The 11,149-nt window shown below is 38.6% G+C and overlaps 1 non-coding gene across 1 annotated transcript; it reads left to right on the top strand.

The window, feature by feature from the left end:
• Positions 1-5,715: 5,715 nt before the first annotated feature.
• On the top strand, positions 5,716-5,906 carry LOC143685462 (U2 spliceosomal RNA). Its single transcript, XR_013176686.1, has one exon. It is a non-coding gene; the product is annotated as a U2 spliceosomal RNA (small nuclear RNA).
• Positions 5,907-11,149: the final 5,243 nt, after the last annotated feature.

Here is an 11,149-nt window from a genome sequence, read left to right as displayed (position 1 = left end):
TCTTTCATCTAACAATACTCAACCATCTTGCACAAAACTAGAAACATATTAAATCTCTCCAGAATAGGGTAAAAGTCCTTAGGTAATATTCATTCTTAAACTTGACATCTTACCACTTAAATAGTATAACATGATCAAAACAGTATTACAGACCTTATTTATGTAACTGATCACATGGTCCTAGTTCATATTTATCACGACCTCTTCCACTATCCATTTCATGTTCCCTTTACCTCAGCAAGCCCTTCAGCTGGCCATGGTTCTTTGCCTGGTGGGGTGACCCAAATCTTCATTCCTGAAGTTTAAGAGCCATTGGTAATCCTGCCTGGACTGAGTTGTTGCAGTTTCCCATTGATTTAATCCCAGGGCATGTTCGTATTAAAAGATGCCCTAGGGGATCTCCTATATTCCAGGAAGACTCTTTTTTACCTCCAGTGTGTAGTTGCAGTCCTATTTCCCCCTGATAGTCAGGGTCAATCACTCCAGACAATAATGTAATCCCCTTCTTGGCATGTTGATCCAGGGGCATCAGTAGCCCAAAGTGACCAGGTGTCAGTCTTAGATTCCAGTTCAATGGAATCATTGTTATTTCTCCTGGTGGAAGCACTCCTCCATTTGGAATTAAAACCTTTAGACCAGCAGAGATCAGGGTTGCAGGGACAGGAAGAAAAAAATTTCCTAGTGTATCACTAGGGGTAATAATGTGTGGTGCCACTCCCATTTCCACCCCTTGGTTCCTAGACCCATGGATCCTGGTTATGGGAGAAACAGCACCATACAGTGGAAACTGATTCAGGGCATTCACAGCTTCCTGGACAACACTACCACAACCCTTCAAGGTATTGCCACTTAGTTGGCACTGTAATTGAGTTTTCAAAAAGCCATTCCACCGTTCTATCCATCCAGTTGCTTCTGGATGATGGGGTACATGGTAAGTCCAGAGAATTCCATGAGTATGTGCCCATTCCCACACTTCATTTGCTGTGAAGTGTGTTCCTTGATCAGAAGCAATATTGTGTGGAATACCATGACGATGGACAAGGTATTCTGTAAACCCACAGATGGTAGTTTTGGCAGAAACATTGTGGGCAAGGAAAGCAAACCCATATCCAGAGTATGTGTCTATTCCAGTTAGAACAAATTGCTGCCCTTTCCATGAAGGGAGTGGCACAATGTAATCAACCTGCCACCACAGAGATGACTCGTCACCTCAGGGAATGGTGCCATACTGGGGGCTGAGTGTGGGTCACTGCTGCTGGCAGATTGGGCACTCAACAATGGCTGTAACCAGGTCAGCCTTGGTGAGTGAAAGTTCATGTTGCTGAGCCCATGCATAACCTCCATCCCTACCACCATGACCACTTTGTTCATGAGCCCATTGGGCAAGGACAGAGGTTGCTGGAAAAATAGACTAACTGGTATCCAAAGAATGGGTCATCTTATCCATCTGATTTTTAAAACCTTCCTCTGCTGAAGTCACCCTCTGGTGTACATTCACATGGGACACAAGTATGTACATGTTTTTAGTCCACTCAAAAAGTTCTATCCACATACCTCTTCCCTAGCCCTCTTTGTCACCAATTTTCCAATTATGGTTTTTCCAAGTCCCTGACCATCCATCCAAACCATTAGCAACAGCCCATGAGTCAGTATACAAACACACCTCTGGCCAGTTTTCTTTCCAAACAAAATGAACAACCAGGTGCACTTCTCAAAGTTTGGCCCACTGGGAGGATTTCCCCTTACCATTGTCCTTCAAGGACACACCAGAAAGGGGTTGTAGTGCTGTAGCTGTCCACTTTCATGTGGCCCCTGCATATCATGCTTAACCATCTGTAAACCAGGCCCAAGTTTTCTCTTCCTCAGTCAATTCACTGTAAGGAACTCCCCAGGAGGCCATAGCTCTGGTTTGGGAAAGAGAAGGTAATGTGGTAGGAGTGGAGACCATGGGCATTTGGGCCACTTCCTCAGGTAACTTACCTGTGCCTTCAGGACCTGCTCTGGCCCTATCTCATATATACTGTTTCCATTTTATGATAGAGTGCTGCTGTGCACACCCAACTTTATGGCTTGGTGGGTCAGACAACACCCAGCTCATGATAAGCAACTCAGGTCTCATGGTAACTTGGTGACCCAAGGTTAGGTATTCAGTCTCCACTAAGGCCCAAGTAGCAGGCCAAAAGCTGTTTCTCAAAAGGAGAGTAGTTATCTGCAGCAGATGGTAAGACTTTGCTCCAAAATCCTAAGGGTCTGCGTTGTGATTCTCCTATAAGGGCCTGCCAAAGACTCCAAACAACATCTCTATTTGTCACTGTCACATCCAGCACCATTGGATCTGCTGGATCATATGGCCCAAGTGGCAGAGCAGCTTGTACAACAGCCTGGACCTGTTGCAGAGCCTCCCCATGTTCAGGTCCCCACACAAAATCAGCAGCTTTTCTAGTCACTCAATAAATGGTCTATAGTAGCACACCCAAATCAGGAATATGTGTCACCAAAATCCAAAGAGACCAACTAGGCATTGTGCTTCTTTCTTGGCTGTAGGAGAGGCCAGATGCAGCAACTTATCCTTCACCTTAGAAGGGATATCTCGACATGCCCCTGTCTGGACAACTAAAATTTCACTGAGGTGGAAGGTCCTTGTATTTTGTTTAATTTGTCTCTATCCTCTGACATGGAAATGCCTTACCAGTAAGTCTAGAGTATTTGCTACTTCTTGCTCACTAGGTCAGATCAACATGATATCATCAATATAATGAACCAGTGTGATGTCCTGTGAGTGGAAGAAATGATCAAGTTGCCTGTGGACAAGATTATGACATAGGACTGGAGAGTTGATATACCGCTAAGATAGGATAGTAGAAGTATATTGTTGACCTTGCCAGCTGAAAGCAAACTGTTTCTAGTGGTCCTTACTAATAGGTATTGAGAAAAAAGCTTTTGCCAGATCAATAGCTACATACCAGGTACCAGGGGATGTATTGATTTGCTCAAGCAATGATACCATATCTGGATCAGCAGTTGCAATTGGAGTTACCACCTAATTACAATAATGCACTGTCATCCTCCAAGACCCATCTGTTTTCCATATAGGCCAAATAGGAGAGTTGAATGGGGATGTGGTGGGAATCACCACCCCTGCATCTTTCAAGTCTGTAAGAGTGGCAGTAATCTTTTCAATCCCTCCAGAATTCCAGTATTGTTTTTGATTTGCTATTTTGTTAGGTTGAAGCAGTTCTAGTGGTTCCCACTCGGCCTTTCCCACCATAATAGTCCTTACTGCATGAGTTAGAGAGCCAATGTCAGGATTATTCCAGTTGCTCAGTATGCCTATGCCAATTATACATTCTGGAACTAGGGAAATAACTACAGAATGGGTCCAGGGATCCATCAGACCCACTGTGAGACAGATCTGAGCTGAAACTCCATTGATCACCTGGCCTACATAAGCCCCCACTCTGACTGGTGGACAAGAGTGACATTTTGGGTGCCCTGGAATTAATGTCACTTCTGAACCAGTGTCTAATAATCCCCAAAATATCTGATCATTTCCTTTTCCCCAATGCAGTTACCCTGGTAAAAAAGGCCTTTGATTACCTTTGGGGGGGTGCTTGGAGGAAGATCAATAGTATAAATTTTTGGCAGTGTAACAGGGTTCTTCCCCAAAGGGACCTGGCCTCCCCTTCAGTCAAGGGGTTCGGGTCTGTAAACTGTCTGAAGTCTGGGAATTGATTAAGGGGCCATGATTCTGTGTTTTTGTAATTCAGATTAGACTTCTGTTCACTTGGCCTAGAACTCTTTTGTTTATACAGCTCAAACAAGAATTTATTAGATTGCCTACCTATTGTATTTCTAGTTACCCCGTGATTTACTAGCCAATGCCACAAATCTCTGCATGTCATATAATTCTGATGCCTGCTTTGAGTTTGCTATCTATTATAATAACCATGTCCACCCTGTCTTTGGCAATCAAGTTCTGCCAAAATTCTGGCTTCTGCTAACTCAGGACCCAGTCATACCAACTGTGTTTAAGGATTCCAGCTCTGTGATGCAGTTCCTGCAGTAATATCTGACCTACAGAGAAGTGCAACTGCAGAGCTCTTCAGGAATAAGGGCGCTAGTCTCACAAATTTATTTCTCACTGTTCTGGTAAAAGGTGCATCCTCTAGACATTCCTGGGTTGTAAGAGCAGGCTTTGCGTGATAAATCCACTCTAACACTCCAATCTCTCTAAGCCTCTGGATCCCCTCATCTACATTATACCAGGGCAGTTCTGGCATTTCAATCTCAAGTAATGTCAGCCACCATGTTTCAACCGACCATCCAAACAAACTGTTAATGCCTTTTCTAACCCTTCAAGCTATAACATTGAAAGCAGAATCTCTGCTTAGTGGGCCCGTATCAATAAATTCAGCCTGATCCAGCCTTATATTCTTCCCACTATAGTCCCCCACCCTTAAAATCCATTGCCACACATATTCCCCTGATTTCTGCATATGTAAATTGGAAAACTCATGCAGTTCTTTTGGAGTATAATGTACCTCCTCATGTGTGATACTTTGTACCTTACCTTTAGGGGCTTGTTGGGACTTAATCTAGTTACAGTTCTGGAAGAAATGAAGGGAGGTGGGGGTAAGTCATGAAAAGAATTAGAAATATCTTCCAAGCCATTTCCTTCAGGGCATTCATTTGCAGTTTTATATGGTGAAAGAGAATTAATCACTCTAGGGCTAATCCCTTCGAATGGAGGTTGGGTGGCCAACTCCTCAAGGCACGCTGGAGGTGGGGTGGCTATGTCCTCAGGGAAGACTATTACAGGGTTATCTAGAGAAGACTCAGCATGACCTAGGGTTTCAACCTCACCCTCGATATCATTATCAATCCATATGTCACCATCCCATTTATCAGGGTCCCACTCCTTTCCAATCAGTGCCCGCACTTTAACAGCAGACACCATGCAAGATTGAGATTTCAGATTATGTTGTAAAGTTGCTACTCTAATGATAAGATTCTGAGTCTGATTTTCAGAGATCTCAAGTCTACAGCTACAGGAAATAAGATTTTCCTTCAGGACACTCACAGCAACTTCTACATCTATCAGACGGCACTTAAGCTTCTCGTTTGAAGTTTAACTCCATCTCTTTCACTCATTAATGTATACAGTGTATCTAACAACAACCAGCCAACACCTCTGTACCTCCTATTTCCACAAAACTCTGTAAAGGTGTCAAAAACAATATCCCCCAGAACCTGGCTTCATACAAGTGAAGCATTAGAATAATCGAATGGTGATGTTTTGACTATCTCTTTTGCCAACTCACTCCATGGATTGGGAGTGTTATTCTGATTATGGGAATCAGAGTCTTTAGTGCCTTTGAGTCCAGTCAGAGTAGAAAACCATTCATAAAAACCCATTCTTAAGACTTTGTTTCTTAAGAAACACTCCTGGTACCAAGTTGTATTAGTTAGGGTTCTCTAGAGAAATGGAATCAACACGCAATATTTGTAAATATAAAATTTATAAAAGTGGCTCATGTAACCATGGGAACATAGAATTCAAAATCTGTAGGGCAGGCTGTGAAGTTGATGATTCCAATGGAGGGACTGGATGAACTCTACAGGAGAGGCTCGCTGGCCAAATCAGGGAGAGAGTCTGTCTCTTCTGGATTCCAGTGATTAGATTAAGCATCACTCATTGCAGAAGACACTCTCCCCATCACTTCTCGGCCTTTTGGCTAAGATCAAGTGTAGTATCTGTTCTTATCAGTTTAATATCTGATACGTCCTCTATCCAAGGACAATATATTAAATGGATTTTTGGAATTAGGGGATGGAATAGGAGCTTGCTCTGTCCACTCCACGCATCGACCTGGTATTGCAGTACTTCTAGGAACAGTGCACCCCCCCCCCAGGGAGAAACAATAAATGTATAAAATCAGAAGAAAAAAAAAAAAAGAAGACACTCTCCTTGCAGATTACAAATAGTATCAACTGTGGATACAGACAACATGCTCATAATTTAATTCTATGAAATGTCTTCATAGCAACAGACAGTTCAGCTCTTGCCCAACCAGACAAACAGGTACCACCACTTGACCAAGTTGACACATGAACCTGACCATGACACAATGTGACTTGCACCGTCAGTTAAATGTGAACAAATGTGACATATGCCATATCTTATTAGAAGTGGTTGGAAGTATTGCAAGCTTTTGTCAACCCCCTTGAACTTCTGCCTTGTGCCTTTAAAACAATATGCTATAGTAATGATTGATCCAGGCTCAGTCTAAATTCTGGAATGAGAAAAAACATGGAACAAAGTAAAGCACAATGAAGCCCAGAGGAGGTCAATGAAATTGAGCGAAGCCCAGTTAAGCTAAAGCCAATCCTTAGCACTCTAAGTAACATGAACGAGAATAAAAGTTGTAAGCCATTGAGAATTTAGGTTGTCTGTTGCTGGGGCAAAAGTTGGTTAATGTACTACTGTAAAATAAAAGGCACTAAAGGATCAGATATGTTAAAACTCAATATATGTGGAATATTTAAAATGATAATGAACTATCAAGGATACAGGTTTTTTAAAACTTTATAAGGAGAGTGGCCATTCATAAAACTCAACTTTATAAAATTATTTCCATACTTTCTGCTGCATAAAAGTAGTAGTGATAGTTTATAATGTGGTGCCCTTTCATGCTCATCAAAGATTATTTTCTTTCAGTAATGAAGGACAAAGTGATGGATATGTGTTGTTACTAGAGTAAAAGTCACCTTACACTCCAGAAAATTAATGTATTACTGTGACAACTTTGTTCTTTATTAAAAATCTATCATTCTTGAACCAGAATGAATTTTTGGAGGTTAGTGTCCCACCTTTAATATTAATTTAACATTGTGTGAATATGACTAGAAATTGAACAGCATTAAATCTAATGAGAAGCAATTAATACAGAAAAGATTTATAATTTATAATGAACTGTATTGTGTAGCAAATGTGTTCAGCTCCTTAAAGATAAATGGGAAATCAAGAAATTTGTAATCAGATATAGTTCATCTTATAAATATGGGAGGACATTGATTAGAAGAAAACTTTTAAATCATGAGCGATTGTACTCATAGCTTCTGTGAAGTCAAAAAAGGTAGAGAAATCAACATAAAATATGATACATGATACAGGGGGCTGGAAATGGCCACAGTGTTTTTATTGACAGCTGTTGTTTTTTTGTCTGCCTAGCACTAATTCCCTCATTTCATACTAAGAGAATCCTGATCTGGTTTTTGGAAACAACCTCTCCTTTTTCAGTCAAGTGGTTCAGATGCTATGATGTTACTTCACTTTTAGATTTACGCAATGTGAGCCCAAATCAGAGCCTCTGATGCCCTAAGAATTTCTTCAGGATTGGTATTTCATCCAAGACAGGACAATCATAGCAGATGGAAGCATGTTAGAAGAGTGAAAAAAACTTTCTCTAATTATTAGAGATGTGAGAGGAGTGAGTCAGGGGTTGAGGACAGAAATCTGATGAGCATGAGGGGGAAGCCACCAACAACTCCACCGGGACAAAGAAAAATAAGACTAAGAGATGGAGAGGGCAGGTCTTGTTTCTGGTGTCAATTGACCTCCTAAAATCCAATCATGTCTGATTTTTGCCCTTTATTTTTATTTCTTTAGCAACTCCAAAGCCTGAAAGAGACTGCATTCCTGGGGGAAGCTAGGGCATTTGGTAATAAATATTTTGCAATCAGACCTTTTCTTATTATCTTTATTTGATCAAACCCACTAAGAAAGTACTTCAGAAATGGTTTAATTCTAGCGATACCTCTCAATTTAAGTTTCAACTTTGCAAGCAGGTTCTGTACAGGGATTCCAGCAACTGGCAGGGCACATCTATTAGAATTATATTTGGAAAATCTTCTTTGGATATAGATTCAGCAGATTGATGAATTATATTTTATTCATTTTCAAAATAAAAATAAGCTATATTCTCAAGATAACAATTTTAATAAAAGTTTTTTTATTTTTATAAGTTTTTATTTTGTAAACAAGTCAAACCTGTAAGAAAGTCAGAGAAATTTTACAAGTACCTATGTAACCTGTACTAGATGCACAAATTAGCATTTTCCTAAAACAGTTTTATTTCTTTAAATATACATACACATAAAAAGGCAGCCTACACAATGGGAGACAATATTGGGAAACCACATATCAGATGAGGGTTTATAGTATCCAGAATATATAAAAAGATTCTTCAACTCAACAACAAAAAGACAAACAACCCAATTAATAAATACACATGCTTTTTTTTGATGAACAATTTGAAAGCATCCTAAAATTTTATCAATAGCTACACTATATGAACCTCCTAAGGAAAAAAATACTCTTCTGTATAACCACTATACCAATGCCACATAAGAAAATTAACACTAATTAAAAATATCACTGATTATGTAGTCCATATACAATTTTTCCCAATTGTTCTTCAGATGTCTTTTAGAATATTTTTGTTAAAATCCAGGATTCAACTCTGGTTTGTATGTATGCTAGAAATATGCCACATAAGTTCACAGTAAATTATTTTTTCATTGTATGGGTAAATAGTACTCCATTCTGTGGCAGCTCCATAATTTATTTAATCTGTTTTATATAGATGGGTATTTACATTTTATCCAAAATTTGCTATTGCAAATAATACTGCACTGAGCCACCTTTTCTATATATGGTGTTCTATTTGTGGACAAGTATATTTTGGGTAAAATCTTAGAAATGAGAGTTCGAGATCAAACAGTATATGCACATATAGTTTTGTTAGCTATTGTTACATTGTGTTCCACAATTTTTATTATTATAAATTCTTACCTGCAGTAAGAAAATAAGAGTGCCTGGTTTCCAAAGCCTGGCAATTGGATGTGCTGCCAGGGCTCAGATTTTCTTCTAATTCAATAAGTAAGAAATGGCATATTGGTGTTGTTTTTAACTTTCGTTCTTATAAATTATGAGAAAATTTGATTCTTTTTTATATGTTTAAGGACTAGTTTTATATCTCTCCTGTGAATTGTCTGTGTTTTTTTTATCATTTTCCCATATGATTTATTTATTTTTTATTTCTAAGAACTCTTTTTAAATTAAAGAGATTAACTTTTTGTCTGTGATGAAAGTTGCAATAATTTTACCCACGTTGCCTTTCAATTTTCATCATGCATTTTAAAATTTTTTAATGAAATTGACTTTAACAATATTTTCTTTTATATAGTTGTTGGATATTGGGTCAAAATTAGAAATGTTATAACGAAAGCAAAGTATGTTACCCTCATTGGGATTGTTGACCAGTATGCAGTGTTTTTAAGTGCACAGTATAATGTATGGATCCATTTGGCTCCATACAAACCAAATGACTGCGCAGTTTCTCCAGTAGCATGTTTTAAAAAGACTACGTTATTTTTCTAAGTGACCCAATACAGCACATTTGACATAAACTAAACTTTTATATGTATTTGTTGTTTTTTGGACTATCTGTGCCATCTTGCTGGTCTGTTGGCATGTTCATGAAACTGTACTATCTTGCCTTGATTACAAAGAATTTGTAAGATATTTTGTTTCTATTAGCCCTACTTGCCAAGTTGCCCTTCTTTCTCAATGTTTACCTAGGTGTTATTTCACGTATATATTTTTACAGATGAAATTTAGAAGCAACATGTCTAGAATTGTTGGTATTTTTATAGGGATCACATTTAGTTTATACATTATCTTGGAGATAACCAACATCTTCATGATGTTGAGTTATACCATTCAAGAATCAGGCATAGTCCTCCATTGCTCAAGTATACTTTAGGTCTTTGAGGATGAGTGGCTCTGTGTGGGATAAATTTTCTTCTTATAGGTTTGAACATACATTTAAGTTTTAAGTTGATTTCTAAATATTTTATTATTTCTATTGCTACTGCAATAACCTGAAAACTCTCAACCTGAAAAACAGATCTAGAAACAATGTATCCTGATCTCTCCATTAAACATACATATTACATGTCTCATTAGCCAGATGAATTTTTCAGGTTAGTCCCTTGACAGTTTTGCACCTGAGGAGTTGAAGTACAAGGCAGGCAATTCTCAAATGGGGTCATTAGGATGTATGCTCGATGCCGGACAGCAGCCCGGGGAGATGGAGGGATGTGGCCTGGGTAAAAGGAGGGGAAACAGTAAAAACAAACTTTGCTTGTAAGAATTTATCCATACAAAACTTCAAGATATAAATCACTTTGGTTACTGAGAAACTGTGTGAAAACTTTTTGATTATATATAGGTTCTAAAAAGAGAGAGAAGAAGGAAGAAGCATGTATTCTAAACCTTGCACACTCTGCAGGAGGACACTGAAATACTTTCAGACCTGTCACAAAGGTCTCTGCTTGAGGGCCTGGCGGGTAGTGGCTTCCATAACTGGAAAGTTTAGGAGTCAATAACTCAATCCAGATGCTCCAGTGATACCCTTGGTGTTTTGCCCCTCTCTTTGCATGTCTTACTCATTTTTTTACTCCATGTAGTGGCAACAAGATGGCCAGAGGTCTCTATTTTTGTGTCTTGTGTCCCATACTGATTTTTATTTATATTATTTTTTAAAACTTTTTTATTGTATAGTATAACGTATATACAAAACAAAGATATAAAAAAGCAAAAGCTTTAAAAGCATTCTTCAACAAGCAGTTACAAAACAGATCCCAGAGTGTGTCAACTGCTACATACGATCCTCTCACATTTTTCCTTCTAGCTGCTCCAGAATATAGGAGGCTAAAAGGCTTAAATTTCTTTTTTATCATTACAATTGACTTTTTTTTCCTTTTTTTGTGAAAAATAACATATATATATGTAAAACAATAAATTTCAAAGTACAACACCTCAATTAGTTGTAGAACATATTTCATAGTTTGACATGGGTTACAATTCCACAATTTTAGGTTTTTACTTCTAGCTGCTCTGAAATATTGGAGACTAAAAGAATATCAATTTAATGACTCATCAACCACATTCATTTGTTAAATCCTTTCTTCTCTGTATTATTCCACCATCACCTTTGATCTTTCTATCCCTCTCTTTAGGAGTGCTTCGGCTTTGGTCATTCTAACTTTTTCATGTTGGAAGGGTGTGTCACTAATACAAGTT

Source organism: Tamandua tetradactyla, chromosome 5, assembly GCF_023851605.1.
Source record: "Tamandua tetradactyla isolate mTamTet1 chromosome 5, mTamTet1.pri, whole genome shotgun sequence".
Classification (NCBI taxonomy): Eukaryota; Metazoa; Chordata; class Mammalia; order Pilosa; family Myrmecophagidae; genus Tamandua; species Tamandua tetradactyla.
Note: the sequence above shows the minus strand (reverse complement) of the source record. Positions and strands in the feature narration are given on the sequence as shown.